The sequence below is a fragment of the Triticum dicoccoides genome, chromosome 7B (assembly GCF_002162155.2).
Source record: "Triticum dicoccoides isolate Atlit2015 ecotype Zavitan chromosome 7B, WEW_v2.0, whole genome shotgun sequence".
Classification (NCBI taxonomy): Eukaryota; Viridiplantae; Streptophyta; class Magnoliopsida; order Poales; family Poaceae; genus Triticum; species Triticum dicoccoides.
Window position 1 is genome coordinate 35,103 of NC_041393.1, and position 11,955 is coordinate 47,057.

The window sequence follows — 11,955 nt, forward strand, 5'->3', positions numbered from 1 at the left end:
TTCGGCGCTGGTCATCGGTGATTTGGATCACGTCGAGTACGACTACATCATCACCGTTCTTTTGAACGCTTCCGCTCGCGATCTACAAAGGTATGTAGATGCATCTAATGACTCGTTGCTAGATGAACTCCTAGATGATCTTGGTGAAACGAGTAGGAAAATTTTTGTTTTCTGCAACATTCCCCAACAAAGACCCAATCCTAAGACTAGCACAAAAGATCGTGTAGTTCATTTGCTAGAGCTTTGCCAATGTCAAGTATCTCTTCCTTCGACCATGAGAGCGTGTAACTCCTGGATACCGTAGGAGTGCTTTGGGTGTATCAAACGTCACAACGTAACTGGGTGACTATAAAGGTGCACTACAGGTATCTCTGAAAGTATCTATTGTTTTATGCGGATCGAGACTGGGATTTGTCACTCCGTGTAAACGGAGAGGTATCTCTGGGCCCACTCGGTAGGACATCATCATATGCGCAATGTGACCAAGGAGTTGATCACGGGATGATGTGTTACGGAACGAGTAAAGTGACTTGCCGGTAACGAGATTGAACAAGGTATTGGATACCGACGATCAAATCTCGGGAAAGTAACATACCGATAGACAAAGGGAATTGAATACGGGATTGATTAAGTCCTTGACATCGTGGTTCATCCGATGAGATCATCGTGGAACATGTGGGAGCCATCATGGGTATCCAGATCCCGCTGTTGGTTATTGACCGGAGAACGTCTCGGTCATGTCTACATGTCTCCCGAACCCGTAGGGTCTACACACTTAAGGTTCGATGACGCTAGGGTTATAAAGGAAGTTTGTATGTGGTTACCGAATGTTGTTCGGAGTCCCGGATGAGATCCCGGACATCACGAGGAGTTCCGGAATGGTCCGGAGGTAAAGATTTATATATGGGAAGTCCTATTTTGGCCACCGGAAAATGTTCGGGATTTTTCGGTATTGTACCGGGAAGGTTCTAGAAGGTTCCGGAGTGGGGCCCACCTGCATGGGGGGACCCACATGGACGTGGGTAGTGGGGGCAAGGCCCCACACCCCTGGTCAAGGCGCACCAAGATCCCCCCTTAGAAGGAATAAGATCATATCCCGAAGGTATAAGATCAAGATCCCTAAAAAGGGTGGATAACAATCGGTGGGGAAGGAAATAATGAGATTTCTTTCCTCCCACCTTGGCCAACGCCCCAATGGACTTGGAGGGCAAGAAACCAGCCCCTCCACCCCTATATATAGTGGGGAGGCGCATGGGAGCTATACACGAAGTTCTGGCACAGCCCTACCTCTCTCCTTACTCCTCCTCTCCCATGGTGCTTGGCGAAGCCCTGCTGGATTGCCACGCTCCTCCACCACCACCACGCCGTTGTGCTGCTGTTGGATGGAGTCTTACTCAACCTCTCCCTCTCTCCTTGCTGGATCAAGGCGTGGGAGACGTCACCGGGCTGTACGTGTGTTGAACGCGGAGGTGCCGTCCGTTCGGCACTAGGATCATCGGTGATTTGAATCACGACAAGTACGACTCCATCAACCCCGTTCACTTGAACGCTTCCGCTTAGCGATCTACAAGGGTATGTAGATGCACTCTCTTTCTACTCGTTGCTGGTCTCTCCATAGATAGATCTTGGGGACACGTAAGAAAATTTTGAATTTCTGCTACGTTCCCCAACAGTGGCATCATGAGCTAGGTCTATTGCGTAGATTCTTTGCACGAGTAGAACACAAAGTAGTTGTGGGCGTTGATGTTGTTCAATATGCTTACCTTTACTAGTCCAATCTTGTTTCGACGGTATTGTGGGATGAAGCGGCCCGGACCGACCTTACACGTACTCTTACGTGAGACAGGTTCCACCGATTGACATGCACTTGGTGCATAAGGTGGCTAGCGGGTGCCAGTATCTCCCACTTTAGTCGGAACGGATTCGATGAAAAGGGTTATGAAGGGTAAATAGCAATTGGCATATCACGTTGTGGTCTTGCGTAGGTAAGAAACGTTCTTGCTAGAAACCCATAGCAGCCACGTAAAACATGCAACAACAATTAGAGGACGTCTAACTTGTTTTTGCAGGGTATGCTATGTGATGTGATATGGCCAAGAAGAATGTGATGAATGATATGTGATGTATGAGATTGATCATGTTCTTGTAATAGGATTCACGACTTGCATGTCGATGAGTATGACAACCGGCAGGAGCCATAGGAGTTGTCTTTATTTATTGTATGACCTGCGTGTCATTGAAGAACGCCATGTAAACTACTTTACTTTATTGCTAAACGCGTTAGTCATAGAAGTAGAAGTAGTCGTTGGCGTGACAACTTCATGAAGACACGATGATGGAGATCATGATGATGGAGATCATGGTGTCGTGCCGGTGACAATGATGATCATGGAGCCCCGAAGATGAAGATCAAAAGGAGCAAAATGATATTGGCCATATCATGTCACTATTTGATTGCATGTGATGTTTATCATGTTTATGCATCTTGTTTGCTTAGGACGACGGTAGTAAATAAGATGATCCCTTACAACAATTTCAAGAAGTGTTCTCCCCTAACTGTGCACCGTTGCTACAGTTCGTCGCTTCTAAGCACCACGTGATGATCGGGTGTGATGGATTCTTACGTTCACATACAACGGGTGTAAGACAGTTTTACACAGCGAAAACACTTAGGGTTAACTTGACGAGCCTAGCATGTACAGACATGGCCTCGGAACACGGAGACCGAAAGGTCGAGCATGAGTCGTATAGTAGATACGATCAACATGAAGATGTTCACCGATGATGACTAGTCCGTCTCACGTGATGATCGGACACGGCCTAGTTGACTCGGTTCATGTAATCACTTAGATGACCAGAGGGATGTCTATCTGAGTGGGAGTTCATAAGATGAACTTAATTATCCTGAACATAGTCAAAAGACCTTTTGCAAATTATGTCGTAAGCTCGCGCTTTAGTTCCACTGTTTAGATATGTTCCTAGAGAAAATATAGTTGAAAGTTGATAGTAGCAATTATGCGATCAGTAGAAAGCTTATGTCCTTAATGCACCGCTCAGTGTGCTGAACCCCAACGTCATTTGTCGATGTTGCGAACATCGGACATACACGTTTTGATAACTACGTGATAGTTCAATTAAATGGTTTAAGTAGAGGCACCAAAGACGTTTTCGAAACGTCGCGGAACATATGAGATGTTTCGAGGGCTGAAATTGGGATTTCAGGCTCGTGCCCACGTCAAGAGGTATAAGACCTCCAACGATTTTCTTAGCCTGCAAACTAAGGGAGAAAAGCTCAATCGTTGAGCTTGTGCTCAGATTGTCTGAGCACAACAATCACTTGAATCGAGTGGGAGTTGATCCTCCAGATGAGATAGTGATGTTTCCCCAAAGTCATTGCCACCAAGCTGCTAGACCTTCGTGATTAACTATAACATATCAGGGATAGATATGATGATCCTTGAAATATTCATGATGTTTGACACCGCGAAAGTAGAAATCAAGAAGGAGCATCAATTGTTGATGGTTGGTGAAACCACTAGTTTCAAGAAGGGCAAGGGAACAAAGGGATACTTCATGAAACGGCAATTCAGCTGCTGCTCTAGTGAAGAAACCCAAGGTTGAACCCAAACCCGAGACTAAGTGCTTCTGTAATAAGGGGAACAACCACTGGAGCAGCATTACCCTAGATACTTGGTAGATGAGAAGGCTGGCAAGGTCGATAGAAGTATATTGGATATACATTATGTTAATGTGTACTTTACTAGTACTCCTAGTAGCACCAGGGTATTGGATACCGGTTCGGTTGCTAAGTGTTAGTAACTCAAAATAAAAGCTACGGAATAAACGGAGACTAGCTAAAGGTGAGCTGACATATATGTTGGAAGTGTTTCCAAGGTTGATATGATCAAGCATCGCACGCTCCCTCTACCACCGAGATTGGTGTTTGCGTTGAGCATAGACATGATTGGATTATGTCTATCGCAATACGGTTATTCATTTAAGGAGAATAATGGTTACTCTATTTTTGAATAATACCTTCAATGGTCTTGCACCTAAAGGAATGGTTTATTGAATCTCGGTCGTAGTGATACACATTTTCATGCCAAAAGATATAAGATAGTAATGATAGTACCACTTACTTGTGGCACTGCCATGTAAGTCATAATGGTATAAAACGCATGAAGAAGCTCCATGTTGATGGATCTTTGGACTCACTCGTTTTTGAAAAGTTTGAGACATGCGAACCATGTCTATTGGTGTATATGCATGAAGAAACTCCATGCAAATGGATCGTTCGGACTCACTTAATTTTGAATCACTTGAGATATGCAAATCATACCACATGGGCAAGATGACTGAAAAGCCTCATTTTCAGTAAGATGGAACAAGATAGCAACTTGTTGGAAGTAACACATTTTGATGAGTGCAGTCGAATGAGTGCTGAGGCATGCAGTGAATATCATTATGTTCTTACTTCACAGATGATTCGAGTAAATGTTGAGTATATTTACTTGATGAAACACAAGTCTGAATTATTGAATGGTTCAAGTAATTTCAGAGTGAAGTAGCAGATCATTGTGACAAGAGGATAAAATGTCTATGATATGATCATAGAGATGAATATCTGAGTTACGAGTTTTGGCACACAATTAAGACATTGTGGAAATTGTTTCGCAATTAATACCGCCTGGAACACCATAATGTGATGGTGTGTCCGAACATCATAGTTGCACCCTATTGGATATGGTGCGTACCATGATGTCTCTTATCGAATTACCACTATCGTTCATGGGTTAGGCATTAGAGACAACCACATTCACTTTAAATAGGGCACCACGTAATTCCGATGAGATGACACCGTATGAATTATGGTTTAGAGAAACCTAAGTTGTCATTTCTTAAAAGTTTGGGGCTGCGACGCTTATATGAAAAAGTTTCAGGTTGATAAGCTCGAACCCAAAGCGGATAAAATGCATCTTCATAGGAAACCCAAAACAGTTGGGTATACCTCCTAATTCAGATCCGAAAGCAGTATGGATTGTTTCTAGAATCGGGTCCTTTCTCGAGGAAAAGTTTCTCTCGAAAGAATTGAGTGGGAGGATGGTGGAGACTTGATGAGGTTATTGAACCGTCTCTTCAACTAGTGTGTGACAGGGCACAAGGAGTTGTTCCTGTGGCACCTACACCAATTGAAGTGGAAGCTTATGATATTGATCATGAAACTTCGGATCAAGTCACTCCCAAACCTCGTAGGATGACAAGGATGCGTACTACTTCAGAGTGGTAAGTAATCCTGTCTTGAAGGTCATGTTGCTAGACAACAATGAACCTACGAGCTATGGAGAAGCGATGGTGGGCCCGGATTCCGATAAATGGCTTGAGGCCATAAAATCCGAGAGAGGATCCATGTATGAAAACAAAGTGTAGACTTTGGCAGAACGGCTCGATGGTCGTAAGGCTAATGAGTACAGATGGATTTCAAAAGGAAGACGGACAATGATGGTAAATGTCACCATTAAGAAAGCTCGACTTGTCGTTAAGATGTTTTCCGACAAGTTCAAGGAGTTGACTACGATGAGATTTTCTCACTCGTAGCGATGCTAAGAGTCTGTTGGAATTATATTAGCGATTACTGCATTATTTATGAAATCTTGCAGATAGGATGTCAAAACATTGTTTCCTCGACGATTTTAATGAGGAAAGGTTGTATGTGATACAACCGGAAGGTTTTGTCAATCCCGAAAGATGCTAATAAGTACGCAAAGCTCCAGCAATCCTTCTAAGGACTGGAGTGAGCATCTCGGAGTTGGAATGTATGCTTTGGTGATGATCAAAATTTTTGGGTTTGTACAAAGTTTATGAGAAACTTGTATTTCCAAAGAAGTGAGTGGGAGCACTATAGAATTTCTGATGAGTATATGTTGTTGACATATTGTTGATCAGAAATGACGTAGAATTTCTGGAAAGCATATAGGGTTATTTTGAAAGTGTTTTTCGATGGAAAGCCTGGATTAAGCTACTTGAACATTGAGCATCAAGATCTATAAGGATAGATCAAAATGCTTAATAATACTTTCAAATGAGCACATACCTTGACATGATCTTGAAGGTGTTCAAGATGGACCAGTCAAAGAAGGAGTTCTTGCCTGAGTTGTAAGGTACGAAGTTAAGACTTAAAGCTCGACCACGGCAGAATAGAGAGAAAGGACGAAGGTCGTCCCCTATGCTTAAGACGTAGGCTCTTCAGTATGCTATGCTGTGTACCGCACCTGAAGTGTGCCTTGCCATGAGTCAGTCAAGGGGTACAAGAGTGATCCAAGAATGGCTCACAGGGCAGCGGTCAAAGTTATCCTTAGTAACTAGTGGACTAAGGAATTTTCTCGATTATGGAGGTGGTAAAAGAGTTCGTCGTAAAGGTTACGACGATGCAAGCTTGACACCTATCCGGATAGCTCTGAGTAGAGAGACCGGATACATATAATGGAGCAATAATTTAGAATAGCTCCAAGTAGAACAGTTGTTTGGAATAGCTCCAAATAGAGCGTGGTAGCTGCATCTAGGAGATGACATAGAGATTTGTAAAGCACACACAGATCTGAAAGGTTCAGACCCGTTGACTAAAACCTCTCTCACAAGCAACATGATCAAACATAAAACTCATTGAGTGTTAATCACATAGTGATGTGAACTAGACTACTGACTCTAGTAAACTCTTGGGTATTAGTCACATGGCGATGTGACCTGTGAGTGTTAATCACATGGCAATGTGAACTAGATTATTGACTCTAGTGCAAGTGGGAGACTGTTGGAAATATGCCCTAGAGGCAATAATAAAAGTATTATTATTATATTTCCTTGTTCATGATAATTGTCTTTTATTCATGCTATAACTGTATTATCCGGAAATCGTAATACACGTGTGAATACATAGACCACAATATGTCCCTAGTGAGCCTCTAGTTGACTAGCTCGTTGTGATCAACAGATAGTCATGGTTTCCTGGCTATGGGCATTGGATGCCGTTGATAACGGGATCACATCATTAGGAGAATGATGTGATGGACAAGACCCAATCCTAAGACTAGCACAAAAGATCGTGTAGTTCATTTGCTAGAGCTTTGCCAATGTCAAGTATCTCTTCCTTCGACCATGAGAGCGTGTAACTCCTGGATACCGTAGGAGTGCTTTGGGTGTATCAAACGTCACAACGTAACTGGGTGACTATAAAGGTGCACTACAGGTATCTCTGAAAGTATCTATTGTTTTATGCGGATCGAGACTGGGATTTGTCACTCCGTGTAAACGGAGAGGTATCTCTGGGCCCACTCGGTAGGACATCATCATATGCACAATGTGACCAAGGAGTTGATCACGGGATGATGTGTTACGGAACGAGTAAAGTGACTTGCCGGTAACGAGATTGAACAAGGTATTGGATACCGACGATCGAATCTCGGGAAAGTAACATACCGATAGACAAAGGAAATTGAATACGGGATTGATTAAGTCCTTGACATCGTGGTTTATCCGATGAGATCATCGTGGAACATGTGGGAGCCATCATGGGTATCCAGATCCCGCTGTTGGTTATTGACCGGAGAACGTCTCGGTCATGTCTACATGTCTCCCGAACCCGTAGGGTCTACACACTTAAGGTTCGATGACGCTAGGGTTATAAAGGAAGTTTGTATGTGGTTACCGAATGTTGTTCGGAGTCCCGGATGAGATCCCGGACATCACGAGGAGTTTCGGAATGGTCCGGAGGTAAAGATTTATATATGGGAAGTCCTATTTTGGCCACCGGAAAATGTTCGGGATTTTTCGGTATTGTACCAGGAAGGTTCTAGAAGGTTCCGGAGTGGGGCCCACCTGCATGGGAGGACCCACATGGACGTGGGTAGTGGGGGCAAGGCCCCACACCCCTGGTCAAGGCGCACCAAGATCCCCCTTAGAAGGAATAAGATCATATCCCGAAGGTATAAGATCAAGATCCCTAAAAAGGGGGGATAACAATCGGTGGGGAAGGAAATAATGAGATTTCTTTCCTCCCACCTTGGCCAACGCCCCAATGGACTTGGAGGGCAAGAAACCAGCCCCTCCACCCCTATATATAGTGGGTAGGTGCATGGGAGCTATACACGAAGTTCTGGCACAGCCCTACCTCTCTCCCTACTCCTCCTCTCCCATGGTGCTTGGCGAAGCCCTGCTGGATTGCCACGCTCCTCCACCACCACCACGCCGTTGTGCTGCTGTTGGATGGAGTCTTCCTCAACCTCTCCCTCTCTCCTTGCTGGATCAAGGCGTGGGAGACGTCACCGGGCTGTACGTGTGTTGAACGCGGAGGTGCCGTCCGTTCGGCACTAGGATCATCGGTGATTTGAATCACAACGAGTACGACTCCATCAACCCCGTTCACTTGAACGCTTCCGCTTAGCGATCTACAAGGGTATGTAGATGCACTCTCTTTCTACTCGTTGCTGGTCTCTCCATAGATAGATCTTGGTGACACGTAGGAAAATTTTGAATTTCTGCTACGTTCCCCAACAGTTCTTTCCTCAAGATATACGCGATGTATGGTATCGTCCAGTCGGGAGTGATTGCCAAGACCTCCATGACCAGGTCGACCACAGCGGGAATTTTGACTTCAGTCGGATCTGTGGCACTTTTCGGTTGCGGGGCTTCTTCTGTAAAAGGATCCTCCTGGACTGATGGCGAGCGGATGTGCTCCAAAAACACATTGCTGGGAATGGCTTCTCTCTTGGAGCCTATCTTTGCCAGATCATCAGCCACTTGATTTTTCAGTCGGGGGATGTGATGAAGCTCTAACCCCTCGAATTTCTTTTCTAGTTTTCTTACTGCGTTGCAGTAGCCAGTCATAGCTGGGCTTCTGACATCCCACTCCTTCATCACCTGATTAACCACCAAATCTGAGTCGTCATAGACCATGAGGCGCCGGACGCCGAGTGAAATGGCCATGCGCAACCCATACAAGAGTGCTTCATATTCTGCTTCATTATTGGAGGAATCGAAGTGAATCTGGAGAACATATCTGAGCTTATCTCCTCGGGGGGAGACCAATACTACCCCAGCACCGGAACCATTCAGCATCTTAGATCCATCGAAGAACATGGTCCAGTGCTCCGAGTGAACTTGAGTCGGAAGCTGCTGTTCAATCCACTCGGCGACGAATTGCTTGGGACTTGATAGCCCTCTTTGCTTCAAACTTGATATCTAGGGGAAGGAGTTCAATCGCCCACTTCGCCACTCGACCAGTTGCATCTCTGTTGTGCAAGATCTCTGACAGTGGAGCGTCGCTGACGACTGTAATGGAATGGTCAGAGAAGTAGTGTGCAACCTTCTTCATGGTCATGTAGATCCCATATACAAGCTTCTGGTAATGAGGATATCTTTGCTTAGAAGGGGTCAAAACTTCAGACACATAATATACTGGGCGCTGAACTCTGAAGGCCTTTCCTTCTTCTTCCCGCTCGACCGTGAGTACTGTACTGACAACTTGTCCCGTGGCCGCAATGTACAGCAGCAGAGGCTCTTTACTAATTGGGGCAGCAAGCACCGGCTGGGTGGAGAGCAGAGCTTTGAGCTCTGCAAACGTTGCGTCAGCTTCTGGAGTCCACTCGAACTTGTCAGACTTCTTCATCAGTCGGTAAAGAGGCAACGCCTTTTCACCGAGACAAGAAATGAATCGACTTAGAGCGGCCAAGCAACCTGTAAGCTTCTGGACATCGTGTACATGCACAGGGCGCTTCATCCGGAGTATGGTGCCAACTTTCTCGGGATTGGCATCGATTCCTCGTTCGGAAACGAGAAAACCGAGTAACTTTCCACCTGGAACTCCGAATGTGCACTTTGATGGATTGAGCTTGATATCGTATCCCCTGAGGTTAGCAAAGGTTTCGGCAAGGTCAGTCAGTAGGTCAGAACCTTTCCGTGACTTAACCACAATATCATCCATGTATGCTTCTACGTTCCGACTAATCTGAGTGAGCAAACACTTCTGAATCATCCTCATGAACGTGGCTCCAGCATTCTTGAGGCCGAAGGGCATGGTGCATAACAGAAGCACCCAAATGGGGTGATGAAAGCCGTTTTGATCTCGTCGGGTCCATACAGACGGATCTGATGGTACCCTGAATAAGCATCTAGAAAAGACAAACGCTCACACCCCGCGGTCGAGTCCACTACTTGGTCGATGCGGGGGAGAGGGAAATGATCTTTCGGGCAGGCCCGATTGATGTGTTTAAAGTCAATGCACATGCGAAGTGACTTGTCCTTCTTGGGGACCATGACAACATTGGCGAGCCACTCGGAGTGGTAAATCTCTCGGATGAACCCCGCTGCTAAGAGCCGAGCCACCTCCTCGCCAATAGCTTTCCTCTTCTGGACGGCGGACCGTCGAAGATGTTCTTTCACGGGCTTGAACTTCGGGTCGACTCGTAGACGGTGCTCAGCCAGCCCCCTGGGAACTCCAGGCATGTCAGAAGGCTTCCATGCGAAGACATCCCAGTTCTCACGGAGGAACTGGATGAACGCTTCTTCCTATTTGGAGTCGAGCGTCGTTGAGATGTGAGTCGGAGTAGCGTCGGGGTCGGTCAGGTGAATGTGAGCAAGCTTAGTTTCGCCGGACGACTGAAAAGCGGATTCTGAAGCAGGCTTCTTGGCTCGTAGCAATTCACTCGGATCAGCAATCTTCTGGTACTCTTGTAGCTCAACAACCGCCATCTGAGCGTCAGCAATCTTCGATCCTTTCTGAAAACACTCCTCTGCTTTCTTCCGATTGCCGGTAACGGTGATCACACCTCTGGGGCCGGGCATCTTCAACTTGAGATACACGTAGCACGGTCGAGCCATGAAGCGTGCATAAGCTGGCCGGCCCAGAATAGCATGATAAGCACTTTGGAAGTCCACAACCTCAAATGTCAACTTTTCCTTGCGGTAATTCTTTGAATCACCGAAAACCACGTCGAGAGCAATCTGGCCGAGTGACTCGGCTTTCTTTCCAGGAATGACTCCATGGAAGCTCATGTTGCTGGCGCTGATCCTGGACATCGGAATGCCCATCCCTTTCAATGTTTCAGCATACAATATGTTCAGGCCACTGCCACCATCCATCAAGACTTTGGTCAGTCGAGTGCCTTCGACAACTGGGTCGACCACCAAAGCTTGCCTCCCAGGGGTGGCAATGTGCGTAGGGTGATCGTACTGGTCGAATGTGATGGCAGCCTGGGACCACTTCAGATAACTGGGTGTCGCCGGAGCAACCATATTCACCTCACGGTTAATGACTTTCAGTCGACTTTTGCTTTCGACATCAGCAAAAATCATCAGGGTGGAATTGATTTGGGGGTATCCATCGTCGCTATCTTCCTTGTCCTCAACTCTGTCCGACTCTTTTTCCTTATCTTTGGGCTATTTGCCCTGAAACTGCTGGATCAGGAGCCGGCACTGTTGAGTGGTATGCTTTGGGTAAATAAAATTACCCTCTTCATCTTTCTTGGTGTGGATGTGACATGGCAGATCCAAAACATCATTCCCATCTTGATCCTTGACTTCCTTGGGCTTCCAGGGGCCTTTGGGTTTTCCCTTGAAATTTCCCTGGGTTACGGCCAGGGCCTCCCCAGGGGCGGCTGGCTCGGCCTTCGGCTTCTGCTTCCGACTGGAATTGCCTCCGGTTTCCTGGGCGACTGCTTTCTGCTTGCCACTCCGGAGTCGATCTTCATCTTCTCCGTTAGCGTATTTGGTGGCAATTTCCATCATCCAATTCAGGGACATTTCTCCGGTCTGACCGAACTTCAGGTTCAACTCTCTGTTCTTGACGCCTTCTTTAAAGGCACAAACTGCTTGGTGATCCGGTACGTTCTCAACTGTGTGATGCAAAGTGATCCACCTCTGGATGTAATCCCTCAGAGTTTCACTCGGCTTCTGCACGCAAGACCG